The following is a 6,953-nucleotide window of genomic DNA, read 5'->3' on the forward strand; positions in this document are numbered from 1 at the left end:
CTAACTTCAAAAATTCATATCTTGGTGTAGAAAAATCACAAAAATAAAATTAAAATACCTACTGAAAAATACTCACTTGCTTAGTGAACAGAGGAGAATAATGTGGATTAAAATTTATGTCAATTTAAAGAATATTTTATTTTTAATTAATTAAACACTGTTTTGAGTATTTTAACTCTCCATGCATATAGGTATTTCACCATAGCTTGAATTTTTGGCATGTTGTAGCCTCTGTCAAGGGGAACATTCCCTGATTTTTCCAAAGCCGGAGAAAACCTCTAGACAAAGATCCATATTTTTCAAGTTTATGAATATAATTTGCTTAAATTAATCATAATAATTAGCATGTTGCTTAGAAAAAATCCAAAAAAATGTTGCTTAGAAAAAATCCAAAAATCCAAAAAAATTTTGGTAGGTTCACTATGACCAGAGAACCCTTAGAAAAAATTTTCATGAGTCAAGTGATTTAAAATGAAACTAATCTTCATAAAATCTAAAACACTAAGATAATTAATTTTGGAAAATATAAACATCAAAATAACTTGATTTTTTATCTCCATTATTGTCTAAGATCCAGAGAACTTCCCATAAAAAATTCAAAGCATTTTGATTCTATTTGATGACCTAAATTGATTTTCCAAGTTAAATATCTTTTTTGGCACTAAAATAATTTTTAAAAAATCAAAATATAACTCAAAAAATTATGAAAACTTGTTTTTGGAGTTCTCTATGATCAGGAGAATTTTATAAAAATAAAATGGTATTTAAAATAAAAACTTCATTTTTAGCCTACTTTTAAAATATTTAAAATAATTAACCATTCATAAAAATCACAAAAATAATGAAATGTATAGAAATATTCTAAATTATTTTCTAAGCATTTAAAAGCAATTAGAATATTTTTTCTGATTTTCTAAATAAAAATATTGTATTTTGCTGACCTCAAGGAGATTTTTCAAAAATACAAAACTTAATTTTTCCCATTTAAATATTTTATATTTAATAAATACCCAAGAACTTAAAATAATTCTAAAAATTCAAATAAAATTCAAAAGAATCATGAAATTTTGTCCAAATGGCTCTCTAGTCTAGGTCTACCATCCGTAAAAAAATCAAGTGAATAGGCTTCGCCTTGGTCAAGTTAGCAAATTTTGTTTGAAAATCCCATTTTTGCATGAAAATAATTATGTAAATTAAATTAAATTTTGAAAAATCACATTTTCTTCTCTGATGTCTTAATTGACCCATGAATGAGGTAAGATAAAAATTTCAAAGTCATTTGATTTGAATTTCACAAATTATGAAGTGGTGGAGCCTTAGGGGCAAAAGTGTAATGTTAGGAATTTGGCCTTAATTAACTTTTAGGCTTAATTCAAGGAGGGAAATGTGCAACCTCTGATCTTAATTAACTTATTTGGATGACTGAAATGAAAAAGGAGATTAATTGGTAGAAACCAACCTCACTTTCCTAATTAAAAAATAGATTAATAAATTTCTAAATTATTAAAATTTGGAAGTTTATTAAAATTAAATGAATCTAGGACTTAGGGGTATGACTTTTGAAGTCAATAATTAATCAATTTAATACCCCTATTTGATGTTCAAATGAAATTCAAATAATGAATCATGATCACCTAAAACAACCTTTTCAAAATTAATTAAGACACTCATCTAGGTCTTAAGGGCTTAGTGGTGATCTAAGTAATATTTATTTTTAGACATCTTCAATGACACATGAGTTTTTATGAATTACTAGATTCGTGATCGAAACAAGGGAGTAACAGATCAAGGCTTGATAGGCCTTTCTTGTGGATCGATTTATATCGTGAAAATTTAGCAAATTTATGATGTAAACGGTTACAAGTTTTATACGAGGTCCTAGTCAGAAGGAAAATAGAATTTAATTTTGACATTTTTGTCAAAGCAAATAATAATCAGACAATGAGAGAGATTACTATGAGATTCTCAAAGTTGTTGCACTATCATATCCTAGCTCTATTGGTGGGAGCGAATTCATGTTCAACTGTGATTGGTTCGATCCTATTTCTGATCATGGAATAAGGGTAATCCAACTGTATAATATCGTAGAAGTAAAAGTGAACATAAGTATGATAATTTTGATCCGTTCATTTGAGCAAGGCAACCAAGTCAGGTATTTTATCTTTCATATCCTAATATAATAAGAGATAAAGTTGAGTGTGCAGTATTCATAGAAGGTAAACCTACAACAACCATTGATATTCATAATTCGCTTTACATTCTACTCGATACAATCCATAAAGAGCTCAATTTAGAGAATGCTAGTGGAGAACACGAAGAAATTTGCATCGATAAGTATGATTCTGACGATGCTTTGGATGAAGTAATTTTAACTTTATCCTTAAGTAGCTCATCAGAGGAGGTTAACAAAGATGTGCAAGTTATTCCAACTGCTTAACTTTGTGTTTTCAGTTTTAGTAAAGTTTTTATTGGATTTTACAATTTTATTTTGTGTTTACTCTGTACTTCTATGTTTTTAGTTTTAGTAGTTTATAAATTGCACTTTATAAATTTTCTTTTCTATTTACTACATACTCTTGTGTTTTTAGTTTTAGTAGTTGATAGATTGCATGCACTTTACTGTTACCCTTTTTTCTTAATACATTCTATTGTATTTTCAGCTTTAGTGGTCTGCAGTTGCACAAATTAATTTTACTATCCTGCTTGTAGATTGCTTCTGGAGGGAGGGGTGATCTCCTGTCAGAGGACATGTTGGCTTACAGAAGTCCGTTAGCCAATGAAGCGGTGAGCGCGGTATTATGAAGGCGAGCCTTGAGGTCGACTTTCCCCAAGAGGCCTCCACCTTGACTCTCACCACACCAGCACCGCCTCCAGTCGCGTCCACCACACCAGCATCACCATCAGTCACGACTACCACACAAGCATCACCACCAGTCGGGACCACGACACCAGTACCATCACCAACTGCGACCAACACACTAACACTGTCACTATCAATTGCTATTGATGCATCGCTAGTTCAAGCAACGCAAGCAATTATCATCAGCTCCGGGTAGTAGGGAACGCGTAAATATTTTTAGATACTGACATTACTACTTTATGTTTCTTTAATTTAATAGAGATCTAATCATATGTTGTTTCATATTCTCTCCACCCACACAGGTCATTCATTCTATTAGAGAAATTATTCGGAGCAAGTACGGTCACCCTTACTTATCCTGGAGAGAGATCCCGATGACAGTTCGGGATATGTGATTTTGAAAGTTTGTGGTAAACCCCGAACACAGTAATCTTCAGTTATTTATTTATGTTTATGAATTTAATATTTTCTAATTCAATTTACAAAAATAGTAGTCTTGGTCCCCTGAGGAGAAGGCACACATCCGTAGGAACTTCGAGCTCAAGGTGAGCAATTGTCTTCACGACCAGCTTGACGATATACATTGGACATTTTAGTGCCTCTTGTGGCTCAACGAGGATGTGTTCACCGCCTTGTTTAGAGTTTGAGACTCTCCGGAGTATCAGAAGAAGAGGGAGCAGACCAAGCAAAATTGTTATTCTGACTGCGGGGGCATGGGGGCCTCTAAGCACACTGGTGGGGCGCTCCTACATACATAGTACAAGAGGAGGTTGGTAAGATTTATTTTCTGCATTAAATATTATTTTACAATAAATGTATTCTAACTATTTCATTACACTGGCAGACTCTAGAGAAAGGGTGGGAGCCAACCAATCGCTACAGAGTTACATGAGCACAATCATAGGCGGTAGTGAAATCAGTTCTGGGTGGACAACAGATCTTGGGCAACCCGGATAGTTCACAAGATTAATTAGTCTAAAATTGAAATAACTATCAAATTTTATTTTTTTCTAACTTTCATTAATCATATTTTTTTGTAGGAGGCCTTCTAATGACTTAAGGAGAGTTGATCCTAGTAGTGGGGCAGTGATTTGGCCACATTTCATGATCATTCTAAATATGACCTTTGGAGGGAGGTTGTCGGCAATAAGAACAAGGGAATGGTCTATGGGTTGGGGTCCCAGACACCTGCCTATGATGCCTGCCCGATGTCTAGCACATCTGGTGCATCTACGTCCATTGAACAGGAGGAGATTCGTTGCCAGATTGCTGCTGAGATTGACATCTGGTGCATCTACGTCCATTGAACAGGAGGAGGAGATTCGTTGCCAGATTGCTGCTGAGATTACTGCCAAGATCTCCACCCAACTAGCCACCCTAAGATCGGAGATTGAGAGAAAGATGAAATCAGAGAATGAAACGATGCTACATTCTGAACAACTTATAGGGTAGTAGCCAATTCAGGATGACGATGAGAAGGATGATGAGGAGAGGGCCGTTGAGGATGAGTCAGGGTTATTTTCTCATGTTTGTATATGTTAAACAATTTATTGGTCCCAAACAATATTTTTATTGGACAGTTTTACATGTCATTTCATTTAATGCAATTGCTTTTCCATTATTTTTTTTATGGTTTATATGGTAATTAGTTTCATTGCTGCGATGTAATGTATTGTGTGGAAATTATATTGTTATGATTGCAAGTGTTTTAATTATAGAGTTGAAAAATGTGTTTAATTTTTTCTGATGCTACAGGTTTTGACGGCTTACCGACGGTTTTAAGATTGATTAAGTTCCGCAGTTGTTCAACGGTTTATCGAACAAGCGACGTTTTTATAAAGTGATACACTATTTCGATAAATAAAACCGTTGGTAATTAGCGACAGTTAACTGACGATTATGCTACACTTTTTCAGTGGAAGCGCTATACTTTTCTGATAGAAGTGCAACAAATTTTCGACGGACACATATGTCGATTATATTGTTCATGGACATGGATGGTTAAACACGCAATAGTTTTGAACCAACAAGGAGGGTTAATATTTGTCAGATAACCGTCGGTGCTAAGAGATTCATCGGTAAATTCGTAAGTAATTATATTACCGACAAGCATCTTTGTTACTTCGAAGAGATCATAGCTTAACCGCAGGTAATTAATTTACTAATGGTTTTAATATTATTAATGATGATATTTGACCGCCGATAATAAGATAAATTTATGTCAACCTCGGCCTCTTTTTAATCTCTAAGGGAGATCTCATTATAACTACCTACTCGGATGTCTCTTGGGCCAACAACGTACATGCCGAAGATCAGTCATAAGGTATTGCTTTCATGTCAGGCTCCACCCCGATTCTCTAGAGACTTCCTAAATAGACTACAAACGCTCGAGAGGGTGTTGAAATATAAACTTGATTTTAGTTATTTAAATAAAACACAATAAGAGCCTAATTTCTAGAAACATGTCTCATCTAGAAGCTTATTCCAAAATGTGTGGTAGGTATGAAATTATTGTGTAATAGGTATGAAATTATTTATAACCATTGGATTGTAATTGTGGTGGCACAATTCTAGCTATTAATTTAGGAGGTGCCAATAGTATAAATAAGGGTGGAGTCTTTGAGGGGAGTCTTTGAGTTTGTATCAAGCCAAGTAAAGGTGTTAAATAAGAGTGAAACTTCTTCCATAAGTTGTGTTTTTAGCCTTTGTTGTAGCCTTTGTCATTTCCTAAAAGCTTTTCCATTCCAACAAAGTGGTATCAGAGACTAAAGGTTCTATTACAGAGCAATGACAAACGGTGGCATGGTATCGTTCCAAGTCCCGATGCTTAAGGAAAACATCTACGACAATTAGAGTATCAAGATGAAGACACTCCTTGGAGCGCATGACGTTTGGGAAGTTGTGGAGAAAGGCTACGATGAGCCAAGCGACGAGTCCGCTCTATCCACAACACAAAAGGATAGCTTAAGAGACTTGCGAAAGAGAGACAAGAAGGCTCTCTTCCTCATCTATCAAGCTTTAGATGAAGATGGTTTTGAGAAGATCTTAAGTGCTAATTCGACCAAACTAGCATGGAAGAAGCTCGAGGTTTCGTATAAGGGAGAAGAGAAGGTTAAAAAGGTACGACTTCAAACTTTAAGAAGCCAATTTGATGTTTTGCATATGAAAGAAGGCGAGTTGGTCTCCGATTACTTTTCTAGAGTCATTACCATTTCCAATCAACTAAAAAGAAATGTTGAGAAGTTAGAAGATGTGGCTATCACCGAAAAGATTATTCGATCGTTAGATTCAAAATTTGATAGTATCGCAACCATTATCGAAGAGACGAAGGACTTACAAGCCATGACGATAGAGCAACTTCTGGGTTCATTGCAAGCCCATGAAGAAAAGAAGAAGATGAATGAAGAGATTGTCGAACAACTTCTCAAGAAAAATCTCTAATTAACTCAGAAAGATGAAAGCTTCAAAAACATTAGAAGCCAACATGGAAAAGGTAGTGGACAAGGACGAGGTCATGCTAGCAAGCAAGGATGGAGTCCCAATAATAATTATGAGAAAGGAGAAGGATCTACAAGAGGATGTGGTTAAGGACGCTCAAACTCGAGGTATGATAAATCTCAAATTAAGTGCTATAGTTGTAACAAGTTCGGGCATTATGCGAAAGAATGTAGAGCAACTAAGTACAAAGTTAATGAAAGAGTTAACTACATTGAAGAAAAAAGAGAAGAAGATGACACTCTACTTCTAGATAAATTCGGGTATTATGTGAAAGAATGTAGAGCACCTAAGTACAAAGTTAATGAAAGAGTCAACTACATTGAAGAAAAAAGAGAAGAAGATGACACTCTACTTCTAGCATATAAGGATAGTGAAAGAGGTGAAGATAGTACATGGTACCCAGATACCGGTGCAAGCACCCATATGTGCGGGAGACGAAGCATGTTCGTAGAGCTTGATGAATCAGTAAGTGGCATCGTGTCTTTTGGAGATGAGTCCAAGATAGAGGTGAAAGGCAAAGGTAACATTCTCATCCGTCAGAAAAATGGGAAGCATCAATTTATTTCTAATGTTTACTTTGTGCCGAATATGAAAA

The 6,953-nt window shown here is 34.8% G+C and overlaps 2 protein-coding genes across 2 annotated transcripts in view; one reads left to right on the top strand and one right to left on the bottom strand.

Annotated features, from left to right (window-relative positions):
• LOC110032609 (pentatricopeptide repeat-containing protein At1g08070, chloroplastic-like) overlaps positions 1-4,135 on the top strand; it is a 24,622-nt gene extending 20,487 nt beyond the window's left edge. The window contains exons 2-5 of the mRNA XM_020736282.1: positions 2,710-3,052; positions 3,163-3,270; positions 3,352-3,629; positions 3,705-4,135. The gene's annotated coding sequence lies outside the window, so the exon portion shown is untranslated. The remainder of the gene's footprint in view (positions 1-2,709; positions 3,053-3,162; positions 3,271-3,351; positions 3,630-3,704) is intronic.
• Positions 1-6,953, bottom strand: part of LOC110032610 (floral homeotic protein AGAMOUS-like) — a gene marked incomplete at its 5' end in the record, with an annotated part of 50,591 nt that overhangs the window by 12,502 nt on the left and 31,136 nt on the right.

Source organism: Phalaenopsis equestris, unplaced genomic scaffold (genome assembly GCF_001263595.1).
Source record: "Phalaenopsis equestris unplaced genomic scaffold, ASM126359v1 Scaffold000982, whole genome shotgun sequence".
Lineage (NCBI taxonomy): Eukaryota > Viridiplantae > Streptophyta > Magnoliopsida > Asparagales > Orchidaceae > Phalaenopsis > Phalaenopsis equestris.